Source organism: Prosopis cineraria, unplaced genomic scaffold, assembly GCF_029017545.1.
Source record: "Prosopis cineraria cultivar Desert tree isolate PC_DT_omini unplaced genomic scaffold, ASM2901754v1 PC5, whole genome shotgun sequence".
NCBI lineage: Eukaryota > Viridiplantae > Streptophyta > Magnoliopsida > Fabales > Fabaceae > Prosopis > Prosopis cineraria.
In genome coordinates this window covers 6,248,220-6,264,198 of record NW_026555336.1, presented here as the reverse complement: position 1 = coordinate 6,264,198, position 15,979 = coordinate 6,248,220, and the positions used below count along the sequence as shown (strand labels likewise).

Genomic DNA, 15,979 nt, shown 5'->3' with positions numbered 1-15,979 from the left:
TTTATAGGATTTGATGTTTGAATTTTCACCTGGACTAACATATGATTTTACACATATGTTTTGAATTGTGTAATATATTACCCCTCAAGGTGCACATAGACTGAACATTACACCATGCTGTTGCTTAGCTTCATATACAGTTTAGACTAACTTGGTTTTTCATTGTTCTGACAGGTTTAATTAGCCCACCTAAAAAATATTTTATCTATAAAAATATGTAATTATTATCATTTAAAAATTAAAATACATTTTATATAAAACTAATTTTATAATAATAATAATAATTACAATTGGATTTTATAATTGGAGTGGAGAAAACGAGTTAGCTTATGAATTATAGGCTAAAAAAGCTCATTTCTTGGCAAGTTAGAATCTTTTTGACCCAACTTGCCAGAGATAGGTTGGTAAGTTAATCAATGGCAGAGTTGGATAATAGAGTATGAGGAGAAACAAGTCAATAAAAATTGAGTATCTAAACAAGTTAGAATATGCAACCGAATCTATCATTCTTTAATGAGTTATACTCCCTATGTATAAAGTGTTTTTAATTGAACCTCGCATATCAATAAAAATTTATTATTTAATTAAACTTATATAAAAATATAATAATTTTATAGCTTTACCCTTACTAATATTATAATTAATATCATGATAGTGGTAGAAAAAATATATAATTAATAATTTATTTTATTTTTTAAAATAAAAAAATTATTTAATTATTTAAAAATATTATTAGCATTTTTCATATTTAAAAATAAAATAAATTTTTTTAAAAATATTTTATATATAAAAATAAAAAGGATAGTCCAATAGGCTCAATTTACACTATCAATCCTAATTTGATTGTTGACAATGCCCCAACGGGGTAGGTGGCTAAAATGGTTTGGTCAAGGCCTGGCCGGGCTTGTCGGGTCATTGGCCAGTTCGCACCGACCTACTTCACTAGTGAAGCTCCGATAATAAGGGCGCTGAAAAAAGATTATTTAAAAGGAGCAGGATAAGCAGATGAGGGAAAGTGGGCCATTATTGGGGAGCATGTGGGGCCAACACCACGCACTCTTGGGGACACTCGTAATCATCACCCGACATCTTGTCTCCCTAGAGCTTTGCTTCCCCAGGTGCAATTAATTATTAACCACTCCATTCCTTCCATTTCTTTTCTTCATTCATATCGATCATTCAATTTTAACATAATTCCAACCTTGGATCCTTCGGTGCAATAACTTTCTTATAAAAACGAAACAAACGACAAAACAAACTAGACTCTCATTATACGTGGACTTCTATATTCTTCTGAATCGATTTATAGGATGTAAAAAGTAAAGTATTTGATTTGATCACACATATGGGCAACTCAATTATTATTTATCTTTATCTTTATTATTTTATTATTTCTATTAAATCTTGATAAGATTATTAAATAATAAAATATTTTATTTTTAAAATATGCATATTTAATAGAGATTATTAATAAAAAATAAATTTTAGTAAGGAACAAATCTTTAGGTAAATATTATTTTTTCTTGCTAAATTACGTTTTAATGAGAGATTTCGTTCCTCGTTAAATTCATTGCTAAAAAAGGAGTTGCTAAATTTAACGAGTAATTGTATTTCTCTCGCTAATTAGTGAAAGATTTAATGAATAATTCAGTCTCTCACTAATTTTTACCAAAGGCCACATCCCTCTTTAATTTCTTGCTAATACTGCTAAAATTTAATAACTTTAGTGAGAAATTAATCTCTTACTAATCCCTTGCTAAATATGTATATATTTAAAAATGATGATGCCTAATCACCTGTCATGTGTGCGTCAACTTATAACAAGTCACTAACAATCTTATGCCTCATCAATCGCTATATCAACTACTATCTCGTACCCTATTACCTGTCACATGTGCGATAATTCATGATATATCATTGTCCACCTTGTGCCATGTCACTTGCTTCTTGTCATGTCACATATTCATTATATTTATGCTAAAGTCAAAATTTAAACCTTTGACCTCATACTTTCTAAGCCTTATACTTTTCTTTTTTATCATGTTGAACTGAAAGGCACTGGTGGTCATTATATGAAAAATTAAATATACATTATTTAACTACATAAATATATCAAATAATATATTATAAAAATACTCAAATATATACATGTTAAATTTTATTTTCAATTATTCATACTCCCTTCGTTCAAAAATATAAGGCATTTTTTTGAGGAGTTGGATGTTAAAAAGTGTAAGGCATTTTTAGTTTTTTGAGACGTAATCATTGTCTTTTTTTAAAAAGTGCCCCTATTGATGAATGACTTTATATTTATTGTAGGGTGTTTAATAGGGGTAAATATGAAAAAATAGGATTAGTTTGAAAGCAGGTAACTACTTTATTGGGAGGTAAAATTTGGTTAAAAATATTTAACATTTTTAAATAGAGGGAGCATGTTAAAAATATTTATACATAGAATCCCTTACTAATTATCTTATTTTAGAGAGAAATTAATAGTCTCTTGTTAATTCTCTCATTTTAGAGAAGGATCAACAGTTTCTCACTATTTTCCTCACCAATTTTAAGTTGAGCTATAAAATAACATCTCTCACTAATTTAGTATTCTAGAGAGAAATGAAAATTTTCTCGCTAGATTCCCTCGCTTTTGCATTTTTCTGATAGTGGGTAAAGTTGAAAACTTATTGAATCTTTAGATAGAGTTAATGAAGTTTAAAGTTTTTTTGTTTAGGTAAAAATATTAGAAATGAATTTTAAATAAAAGGAAAAACATACATTTTGATCCCTACACTTTGCTCCTATTTTACTATAGATCCCTGGATTTTTTCATGTTTTGGGTCCCTACATTTTCATTTTTGGTATTTTACGTTCATCCAAAGTCCTCATACTTTGTTCATTTAGAGACTTAAAATATTAAAAAATAAAAGTATAGGAACTTAAAAAATAAAAAAAAAGTATAAAAACCTATAATAAAATGCAAACAAAGTGTAAGATTAAAAGGTATATTTTTTTCAAAATAAAATTAAAAGAAGTATTCGTTATTACAATAAGTGCTTTACCTAGTTCTAAACACATGGCATTTTCTAAACATAATGTTTGGTTTGAGATGCTCCTTGGGCCATATTTATAAATTATTTTTATATATTTTATCAAAAATAAAAAAAATTTAAAATTCATTATTAACTTGTCTCAAAATTTAATAAATTTGTAAGTTTACTTGTATTAAACATATATGTTTTAATAACATAAAATAGAAAACTTATAAATAAAATTTTAAAAAATTATCTCTCTACTATTTATACCGGATGACATAGGTTATCAAATAAAGTTAGCTAATCTTTTCAACATTAAATTTAATTTAAGCTACATACTCTTTAAACTTTCCAATATAGTTTATTAACTAAACAAAACCTTATGATTGGTTAACTATTTTTAAAATTTCAATAAGTCTCGATTGTTTGTGAAATGTAGGAGTGAGTTTTATGATGGCATTTAATGGGAAAAGAAAAAAAAAACAAAAGGACAAAATGATGGAAGTTGGATTAGAAGTGGTGAATAATTGAGAACACTACAAGTCTTAGATAACACGGAAGTTGTCTAGAGAATGCATGAGTGGGATGTGCAATCTAATAATTTGTTCATTGCTTTGGAAATCATTCGGTATTTTAAAGTTGGGGGGCTTCCTTGTAAATTCGGTCTCAAACACTGAGGGTAAGAAGGTCATATCTTGAAATTTGAAGGTCTGTTATTCGTACGGCCGATTGGCCTTGACAAGAGCGTGAAAAATGAGCTAACTCAATTCATAAAAGAAAACTGAGCCAAACCATCAAATTTAATTCGTACACTGGTGAACTAATAATTAATGCAGATGTTTTGAATTTTATTTAATTAAATCATAGTTTACAATTGTAATTTATGCATATTTATAACAAATAGGTATTCTTTTAATTGCAATAAATATTACTCCCTCTATCTTAAATTATAAAATATTTTTAAAAAATTTTACGTCTTAAATATAAAATACTTTGATAAGAATAATGTTTTATTAATTATACATTTCTAATATTACTTTTTTGTATATTCTCTCTTTTCAATATTCTTTTATTATGGAGTATTAAATGAATAATATTTTTTAAAAGTTATATTTTATTTGAGAGAGTAAGGTTGTATAGTATATTAATAAACTTTATTAGTATGTGAGATTTTATCTGAAGTGTCTTATAATTTAAAACAAAAGAAATATTTCATCAAAGGCAATTTTATTGAAGCCACAACCATGTATTAAATGTGGATGTTTCTCTTAATAGTTTTCAGATTTTTATTTACCACAATATGAGAAACTAGCCTCTTTTGTCACATTGTTCATATTGGTACAAATAGGTATTTGATTTCCTATGTTATGAATTACTAGCTTTTTTGTTACGCTCTTGTTAGTGCAAATAGGTTTGGAAAGGAGATTGGTGGAAAAATTAGCTATATAAAAATTATAAATTTATAAATTATAAATAAGCATGACATTTAAAAATTTCCTTCATCATATAATTTTTATTTTTAAAATTATAAAAATATTTATTAAAAAAATTAAATTATATAATTTTTTATTATCAACAAGCATAGTTCTACTAAAAAATTACTTCCTTCATCTAACTTATAAAACACTTTTAGATAAAATCTCACATGCTAATAAACCTTACCAAATACATGTAATACTTTATCTTTCAAAATAAGAATATAAACTTTTACTCATTGTTTAATATATTGAAAAAAAGGGATAAAATTAGAGAGAAAAAGGGTATTATTAAAATTAATATATTTAATAAAATCTTAATCTATCCAAATATCTTATATTTTAAAATAGAAATTTTTTTAAAAAATGCTTTATAATTTAAAATGAATATAGTATGACATTTAAACGTCCACAAGTATTAAGTTTATAGTATTTATTATAATAATAATAATAATTATTATTATTATTAAGCCCTGTCTCAAAATACAACTCTCTTACATGTTAAACCAAACACTTATTTGCTGGTTTCTTGTTTAAAATATTTTGTAATGCTTTGAGATTTCGTTCCGTTCAATTAATGTTCGAATATTCACAGGAGGCCACGACCGAGGAAATCCCCAAGTTCCATGGTCCTCTCTTCATTGCATTTTCCACTCTCTTCGCAGCCTAGCCACCGAAGTGGATCTAAGCCGCAGGCTGGGTGATCTAAATCATGTAATGTTTACGGAGGGTAGGATTGTGGACGTTGAACATACGCGCTGTGCCAGAGAGTGAGAAGAGATAAGAAGGAGAGTAGTTCAAATGATTGTAGAGAGGAAAGTGTCGGTGAAAGGATCGACAACATGACACCTACGACTTCGTGGAACGGGACCCACGTGTGAACTGATATTGGGTCTTACAGCCCAGCACGTGGATTGCAGGGAGGCATGTTGGTTCTCGTGAGTGATCGGTGAGATCACAAAATTAATACTCCTTGTTTTTCACGGAATTAAATATTTAAAAATATTTTAATCTTTAAAAATATAATTTTTTTAAAATATTTCTATTAATAAATAATTTTATATTTATTATAGAGTATTTAGTAGGGATAAAAATTAAAAAGTAGGGTTAGTTTAAAAGTAGATAGCTACTTTATTGAGGGTGAGATTCAATTAAAATACCTTACATTTTTTAATAAAGAAGGAGTATGGTTTTATTTTAATTTAAATTTTTTTTTACAAAATTATATACTCCCTCCATTCAAATTTATGGAGGGAGAGGGAGTATGGTTTTATTTTTTAAATTTTGCCTTTGTCTACAGCTAACACCCACAACTTATTATGCATAATACTTTTGCCGACATTAACTAATATTTTGGGTTGATAAAAGAAAAACAAAAATTTGGGTTGGTGATTTTGTTTCACGTTGCCATCATTACAAGAATAATATTCTCTAAATTAAATCCTGGCGGTATGGTTGGAAAAACTAATAATGTTTTTTTTTGAAAAAAATAGCAAGTTGAGGGTTGTTGGAACAGAAAATTACGTAAGAAAGAATTATTAAAGCAAGAAAAGGAGTTAGGGAAGAGAAGAAAAAGAGAGGAAGGATACCTGTAAGCATGTTGGGCCACGTGAAGGGGGATTAGATCGTCAGAAAAGGAAACGCAAATTAAAGAAGCCACGTTAAATAGGAGCACACATACACATGCATGAATGTGATAGAATATAACTATACATAAATAATTGATCATGAAGCGGATATCAGGTACTAATATATACACCTGTAGTTTCTTTCTGTTTCTGGATCCTATTTATGTTAGTAAAGTTGGACTGAATTATTGGGGGGAGGGTCTGAAAGTCTAAACAGAACCCAAAATACGCTATTTTTAATTTTATTTATAAAGTAAAAAGAAAATATTTTTTTTATCTTATTTATAAGCCACACTAATAAATTTTTATCTCAAATTTCCTTTATTACCCTTTATTAATATTAGAAAATATATATATATATTATAAATTATGTATATTTAATAGGGATAAAGTTAAGAATTTGTTTAATTTTTAGAGAGAGTTAATAGGTTTTAAGATTTTTTTTATTGTTGTGAACATACTAAATAATTTATAAATAAGATAAAAAAATAAAACAAGGAACAAGTGAAAGTGGCATCTTTTTATTGGGACAGTATTTAGTAAAGCATGCGCTAGGACATGCTCCCTTGGTCTTTATTATATATAAGGCATGTGGTAGGATATTAATTAAATATTTTTTAATATTATTTATATTTAAATTTATTAACTATGAAGAAAATGTAATATAAATTTAAAATTTTTATTTAAATATAAGTAAAATTAGAAGTTTATTTTTTTAAGATAAAGTTAATAATTTTACTACCTCTTTTTAGTTCTATTTATAATGTCTTATAATAAGGATTAAAGAGAGTAGCTTCAAGTAAGATATTAAAATTTAAAATAATTATTAAACTAATCAGATATTAAATTGTTGTTCAAGTATGATTAGATTGATTATTTGACTAATTCAACACTGTTATCAGTTTAACCAATTGGATTGAGCCCGATTTTCTGCGTCCAATGAATTAATGATTCATTTTAATTTTTAACCCTTAAAAAACAACAAGGAGAGATTCGGTTGAGTTGTGATGAGACTGTAATTTTCCACGGTCACTGTTAAGAAACAGTGAGGCACATGTCTGTTTTGAAGGGAGCCGTTGATGTAGCCCACTGACAATGACACGTGTCCCTCTGGGCTTCATGATGAAGGAGCTTTCCGAGATCCATTCATGACCAGACAACCTCATCTTCTTCACAATAAATTCCACCACTTCATTGGGGTCGCTGCACTCTGCTATTTGATTTTTGAGGCACATTGATGTTCCTCCCACTGAATCGTCCGATACGAGACATTTTCTAGGAGATTTAACTTGATAAAAATAAAATTTTATTAATAATTTTTTAATATTATTTTCATTTTTTATAAATGAAATATTAAAGGAAATATATTTTTAAAAATTTATATACTTTTAAAAAAAATGATAAATTACATTTAATAAGTTTTATTGGTGTACATGATTTTTTTAAATGTCTTATTTCCTCTATTAAAACATGTAAAATATTTTTAATTAAATTTTATTTTAATAAAATAATTATTTATTTTTAAATCAACATCATTTTTTTATATTTATCCATATTTAGTAGAGTGTTTTATTAAAAAATAAATATAAAATAATTTATTTATTAAGATTACTTAAAAAAATTGTAATAATTAAATTTTAAAATATTTAAAATATTTTATTTTTTAATGAAGGAAGTATAAATTTGAATGAGGTAGTATAAAGCATTTTAATATATAATTACATTTCTAATAAGTTTATTAATTATATTAAAATTAATATCATTTTTATATTTGTTCTCATCTAATAGTGTGTTTCATTTAAGGTTAAAAGAATTATTAAGTACACAACAAAAACTGAAATACCTCATATTTTGTATGAAGGGAGTAATATAAAGTTTTTGTAAGTTTTAACTAGTTTGTGCTTATATATATATATAAGTATTTTAATAATAAAATTAAATTTTATAAATTTTTTTTTCAGAAGAATAATAAATAAAGTAAGAATATAAAGCTACCCAGATTCTTTATTTTAATTAAGCATGACTTCTAGAAATATGAATATTAAGATGTTAAGAGTGATTATTATTATTATAAAATTGAGATATTTTTATCTACTTTTTAAATGCAGCAGGGTGCCTATATATAATTCTCTTTTGTCAATTCTCACTTCTCATGAACTTAATTGCTTTTGTTAAGAATGGAAAACCCTGCCATCTACTTTTTTTCCTTTGGTTCTTATCTTTCATCTTTGTGAGGGTAAATCATCATCATGTTCGTAAATAATTATGAAATATTTAGTGCACGTCATGTTCGGCATAACAAAATTTAGTAAATATCACCTAACTAAAATAATATTAAAAATTATACAATATCCAACCCTATTTAATGTGTACTCTTTCAATTTTAACTGAATCAGACAAAGTTAAAATAAGAAGATGAAAGATAAATTAGTAAACTTTTTATAAAAATGGTCATACCAGTCCAAAATTCCTTCTATTTAAAATTTTTAACATTCATTCCAAGTCAATGATTACTTTTTCCAAATAAGAGAAATAGAGTTATTAGGAAGAGTACAAACAAGGACCCTTGAAAAATATTAAGAACCTTTTACATTGAAATCTAAAAATTTATAAATATTAATTTACTTATAGACTCTTCAATTGTCATTCTCCAGAGTTATTATTACAAATGGTAAGTTTTAAAAAATAATAAATATTTCATAGGTAAAAAGAACGTTATGAATAAGACTTGTAGAGATAACAAATGTTGATATTTTTAGTAAAAATTTGACCCACAATTTATAAGATCGTAAGATATAATCTTATTTCAATTTAAAACTTTGTTGATAGATATTTATAAATATTTATATATAAGCACTATTTAAATATGAAGTTATAGGATAATCTTATTTAAAGTATAAGTAAGTATATCTTTTCACAAGAATTAGAAGCTTACTGATTCATTACATTATTAAATATTCTTTACATGATTTTCTTCCATAAAAGAAAAATTCGAAATACAGATTTGGAATGAGACAGTGTAGCCACAGAACAAGGTGTGAGAAGAAATAGAAGAAAAAAAGGATCTGCGTTAACCAAAAATGTCAAGGCAAAAAAGGTGAACATGTGGGATTTGAACGAGGGGGAGGGACAGACAAACACGAAGTGTTTTGCATTAATTAATTATAATAAGAATTAATTAATTAATTAAAGTTTTTGGAGGCAAAAGCCATGATTGAGATTATTGGGTGTCATCATGACTGACCCTTCCAAGTCACTCTCTCCTTCTCTATATAATCCCTGCCCTTTTTCTTCAAATCTTAAAACCTCTTCACAATCTCACTTCCCAGTTCTTCAAATAATGTCTCAGAAACCATGCTTTCAAATCATGACTTTGGCTTAAATCTAAGCTTGAGCTTCCCTCACTCCGCTTTAAATCCTGACAAATCTTCAGGTGCCTATTCATCCATTCTCTTCTATATTTTTCCAGATCCGGTTTTTCTTCTTCTCCATGTTAGATTATTTTCCGCAGAAACAATCACAATTCAGTGGAATAGTACATCTGTAACCTTTTATCTAATCATGTTGTGGTATATTGAATTAATGCAGATCGTTGTTCTGAAGCATGTAGAGGTGAAGCTCGGTCGTCGCTCGGAGGAATCGACGTGAATCGATTGCCGTCGGAGGTCGATTGCGAAGAGGAGGCGGGGATTTCGTCTCCTAACAGCACGATTTCGAGCGTGAGCGGTAAGCGAAGCAGCGAGAGACATCAGCCAATAGTAGGGAAGAACACGACTCGGACAGAGCCTATTCTAGAGGAATCAGCGATGAAGAAGACAACGAAACTTCCAGGAAGAAGCTCAGGCTGTCCAAAGATCAGTCAGCTATTCTCGAAGAGAGCTTCAAAGAGCACAATACTCTTAATCCCGTAAGCATTAATTGCCACCGTACATCCTGCTACTGCTGTTTCTGGATCTGGATCGCAACGCGACGGCGTTCTGTTTGGTCGCCGGGAAAAAGAGAGAGAAAGTTTCCAAGAACTATTTCTTGATTTTTCTCGGCAACCAACAGACAGGAAGAGGAATTATTTTGCACAATATGTTTTCTAACGGTGAAGATCTTGTATTGCAGAAGCAGAAATTGGCGTTGGCGAAGCAGCTAGGTCTTCGACCTCGACAAGTGGAGGTGTGGTTCCAGAACAGAAGAGCAAGGTTAGTTTAATAATTTCATCTTTCTCGTCCGCCATAGTCGGATTGTGTGAGGCGTTAGTTTATATAAAAAGTCATGTATAAGTATAAGGCTTTTGATGATCACTAGTTCAAACCTACATAAATAATTTTGGTACGTTAGATTGCGGAGAGCATCAGAGCATATATTTATAAAAGATATGAACAAAATTTAATTTAGTGCGATTTATTCTTAAATAGATCTGTCGACAAAAAAATAAATCTTTCAAATATATCTCAAAAAAGAAATTCAACATTTTTATTTTAACGAACTTAAAAAAAAAAAGGGCACCTCTGAAACTTTATTTTCTGGGCTATAGACCTTTTGATCGGGGCGGGGTCTAGATCTATTAACCGCAAGAAAGATTGTTTTTTTTTTTGGAGCAAAATAATTGCAAGAGAGATTAAAATTTAAAAAACATGTATACAGTATAAATTTTTTATAAATATAAAATCCTTTCCGTTAAATATATAAAATATTTTTTAATTGAATTATATCTCATAATAAATTAATTAACTGTTTTTAAATTAATATTATATTTATATTTATATTTATTTAATAGATATCTCATTTAAAAATGATTGGTTGAATTGTTTATTTATCATGAATATTTTTATAAATAAACTCATTAATCATAACATTTAAAAATTAAAAATAATTTATAATTTTTAAAACTCCAACCTTATTATATTTTTGAACAGAGAGTATGTAATATTAAAAAATGTTACAAATTTTAGGTGTTGTGGCCAATACTAGTCCCATCTCGCTGCACCCATGTTGGGATCTTTTGAGAGCTAGATTCGCATTTCATAAAATATTTTTATGGTGACTAGTAATTGGTCAAAGTAAAAAAATAAAATATGCATGGGTCTGGATCCTGGGATGCTAAGTGTTTAACAGTGATTTAAAGCCTGTTTGTTTTTTATTTTTAAAAGTTATTTTTTATTTTTGAAAACAGAAAAATTTAAAAACTTATTTGGTTAAGTGCTTTTATTTACTTATTTGTAAATTTTTTTTATTTTTTATTTTTAAAAATAAAAAAACTAAAAACAACTGTTTTGTTTTAGTTTTTTTACTGTCAAAATATATTACATTATGGTTATTGAAAACTACAATTATGTTGACCAATTTTTATCATAAATCACTATCATCAACCACCTATGATTATTACTATCAGTCTATTTTTTTAATTTTAAAACTGTTTTCAAATTAATATAATCAAATAAATTTTTATTTTATTTTGTTTTAAAAAAACAATTCTAAAAACTCTATTACAAAACAGTTTTTAAAAATAAAAAATAAAAACAGAAACCAAACAGACCCTTAATCTAGGGAATCTTGGTTATTTTCTTGACAGTGTATTGTTGCATCGTTTCCTTCTTCTCATTTTGGCCTTTTCTCTTAACTTGTTTGCTTCTCTTCTCTTTATCATGACGCATGATTTCCAAATCTCAGATAAGTTGCAATTTTTTTTCTTATTTTATTTATTTAAAATTGATTCTACCCTCCCAACAAGAGAAGTAATTTAATTACTAAACAATATTTCAAATAAAAAGATTAACGTTTTTCTTAAAATAATTGTAACTTTTTGGATAAATAAAAAAAAGTAATGAAACAACTTATGTACAAACTTTTTTGATAAAGTATACTAGTATACTTTCCAAAAAATGACACAGTTGAATAATTTATAAATTTATTTATGTAAAAATATGATCTATAAATAATACAAAAATTGTAACAAAAACCTCAATGTTGTTGAGCCATGAATATATGGTATGTGGTCATTCATAAAACTTCATTTAACAGACGGTGGCCACGTTAGACTAGATTATTGACAATAATAGTCAGCTTCACTTGTCATTTTCTGCATTTTGCAAAACATGCAGCGAGGGTGAAATGAAAGCAAGAGTTTAGGTGTATCACGTGGAGTGTTGTCACATTTCCCAGCCAAAATATTTATTTATTTTTTAAAATAAATTAAATTGGTGGATGCTGGTGAGACTGGATTGGACCGTTGGGAGGAAGGAAGGGAAGGAAGGAAGGGAAATGGAGTACACTTGTCTTGTGTTGTCCCAAACAAAGCAAGACACTTTCACTATCAATCTCAAATTCACTAAGCTGACTGTGTCTCAAATTATATATGCCTTTGCCTTCACTTTCTATTAGCACTTGAGTAGTAGTGGGTTCAATTACAGTTTGACTCTTCTTGCCAAATGAATAGGGGCACCGAACAACAGAAGCATATCGTACACTTTGGAATATGTAGGCCCAAACCCAAGAGAACATTGGGCGGCCATAGCTCTGATTAACTCAACAATTTCGAAAAATCAAAGAACATAAACTTCTAAACATTGAGAGTAAAGGACCTGTAAGAAATTTTTTAAGGATTAAAGAATGATTAAGCCTAGTTAATGACAAATGAAAAATAAAATTGCCATCGTTTCTGTAACCCTCCAAATTCAAATTTGAAATGGCCAAAAAAACAAGGTTTTCATATAAGCAAATTAAATAAATTAATATTTATTTTTGTAAAAATAATTGCAGTAAAAATTAATGGTCAAGTTGCACTCAAGGGACGACTTGAATATTTTCAAATGTGATCACGAAGTGTTGGCTTGTTGCCATGCATGTAAGCCCACTTCTTTTAAACACCCATTTACTAGCTTAATTTTACTTTGTAGCATTTATATTCTTGTATCTCTCCTCAAGTATGCAATGCGAGGTTTTTTTTTTTTTTTTTTTTTTACACACTCACACAACACTTTATGCTACATCTCTTTGTATTTTCATTCTTCTAGTGACTTATTTTTGAATTACCTGACAAGCTACGGGAGCTTTGGATACTCTCTCCTGGCCATAGCATAAGGCATTCTCTAGAAGCCCCACTTGATCTAAAATATAATGCATGGGGGTAGGTTTTATATAATTTTTTAATTATACCCTTACTTTATTATATTCTACTCAAGTAATTAATAAAGGTGTTTTTAAAAAAAATTAAATATTATATTAATTCAAGGTTATAACTGGAAAGATGTGATTTTTTTTAAAATAAAGATTTTAACTAACTTTTTGTTGAAAGAGTAAATTAATTAATAATGACTTATATTATGATTTGGAGAGAGTATATCCCAATGATTTTGTCACTAAAAAGAGAATTAATGATACTTGCACACCTTGCATATAGGAATTTTAATTGTAAATTGAGAGTTGAATTTGTAATTTAAATATTTTATTTATAGTTGAAATTCTTGAACTTACAATTACTTAAATTAAGATTTGTGACTTATTTTTTAGACAATTTTATCTAGAACCTAACAAACATTAATTCTATTTGTTCAAACTTAACTGTGGTTCTCCCTTATTTATTTGCACCTTACCGATTAAAAGTAGATGTTTTAGATTTAATTTAATAATATTATTATTTTTCTACTGTTTTTGTGAGGGCAAGACTTGAGGTTTTTAACATTATGTAAATTTTTTTCGCATTGATAAATGCATAATTAAAATAAAAAATAATTATTTGATTTTTATAGTTTTGGTAAGTTGTAATTTGACTTAGTACAACTTAATCCTTATAATTTTAAAATTTAAATTAGTGGTCCCTATATTTAGAAAATAAAATTATAAAGATAAAAAATTATTTTAAAATTTATAATATTTATAATGCTTAAAATTTTTAATAATTTAAAATATTGGTCCCTAAATTTTAAAGTAATTTTATTTTCTAAAAAATAGGAACCAATATTTTATATAATTAAAATTATAAAGATTGGATTACATCGAGTTAAAATTTAGAGATTGAGTTATAATTGAGTCAAAACTATAAAGATTAAATTATATCGAATCAAAATTAACGGATTAAATTATAATTAATTCAAAACTATATAAACCCAAAGAGAGATAGAGAGGTGGATTAGGAATTGATCATGCAAGCTTACAAAATAAGATCTTTATGATAAAACCAGGATGGGGTCCCAGTAAAAGATGCTCTATGGGCACTAGTGGTCAAAAGTAAATATCATTGTAGCAACAATTTGTTACCCACTATCGACATATCTTGGATTGGTTCACGGCTGTGGAAAGGAATTCGAGATAGTTGGGAACAAGTCATGAAGGGTGCAAAGAGAGTTGTTGGACATAATGGAATGAAGCGGCCCGATGGAAAACTTGAAAAGCATAGTAAATTTTCTCTTAAGTGTGCTTATAATATGCCCAATAGTGATAATGATTATTCTCATTCTATTTGGAATAAAATCTGCAAGTTGCATATGTCCTAGCGATCTGAGGCTTTTTATTTATTTATTTGTTTATTTTTGGCTATTGCTTCATGATAAGTTATTGACTAATGAGGCTAGACAAACATGACGGACGAGTTCCTTGGCTTCTTGTATATGGTGTCATCATCAAGTGGAAGATTCAATTCATGTTTTTTGTGATTGTGAAGAAATAAAAGCATTGTGGATTTCTATCGTCAAACCAAGTCCTCTCCCAAGATTTTTCACTTGTAATATGTGGGAGTGGTGCTATTTGAATGTTAGTTGGAAGGAGATTCATTGGAAGGAACTTTTTGTTATTGTTTGTTGCACTACTATAAAATGCCCCCTTACTTGACGGTTATTTTAAAAATTATTTGACGGTTTTTAACCGTCAAGTAATGAGGCACCATATATTTATTTGACGGTTAAAAACCGTCAAATATTTTAGAGATTACTTGACGGTTATTTCAAAATAACCGTCAAATAATCACTTAAATATTTGCATATACTGCAGCAATATTTGACAGTTATTTTAAATAACCGTCAAGTATTTAGTAATATTTGACGGTTATTTTGTACCAAGCGTCAAATATGCTTTTGCAAATTTTGTGTGTCAAATACTTGACGGTTATTTCATAATAACCGTCAAGTATTCGTACATACTTGACGGTTATTTTGAAGTAACCGTCAAGTAAACTTATACTTGACGTTTCTTTCTAAATAACCGTCAAGTATTTATGATGTGTTTTTTTAAAAGCTGGGGGCTGCTTTTTAAGGAGCCCCCTATAAATACAAAGCAATCAAATATATATACCAGCCAGCCAACAATAAAAAACAATTGAATCATTATTTATATTGAAATTACAATCTAAATATCTTTAATTTCTATTATCTACCTATACTCTAAACCCGATGCCATAAAAAAATCTATAACTTTACCTACTTTACAAGTTTAAATTTCAAAATTAATTGGCCTCAGACATAAAATTGACCAAAAAAATAAATGTGTACACCAAAACTAATTAGGCCTAACCACTGCTGCTATCCACATGTTAAACACAGCCTGAGCTACCTCTTCAAGGGTTTCCTCTATATGTGCAGTTGCATATGAATACAGTAGGCATCCTCGAAGTACTGTATGCAAAGAGTTACAACAAATTCAAGTTAATAACTATCTAACAAAAGTTGTTAAAATTTATAATTTAAGTATCATTATATTTAATATATACCTTGTTAGGTAATGTGGTAGGGGCATGGGTGATAATGTCCTTCAAGAATCTCATCAAGCAATAGCCACAGTCATTGCTCTGATCTGGCTGGAGTGGACACTGTGCAAAAAAAATTACATATCAATAAAATAATTGTTAAAAGGCCATGATTTGTTA

General features: G+C 27.9%; 1 pseudogene; it reads left to right on the top strand.

The window, feature by feature from the left end:
• The first annotated feature begins 9,411 nt into the window (after positions 1 to 9,411).
• LOC129310392 (homeobox-leucine zipper protein HAT2-like) lies at positions 9,412 to 10,373 on the top strand (annotated as a pseudogene).
• The last annotated feature ends 5,606 nt before the right edge of the window (positions 10,374 to 15,979 follow it).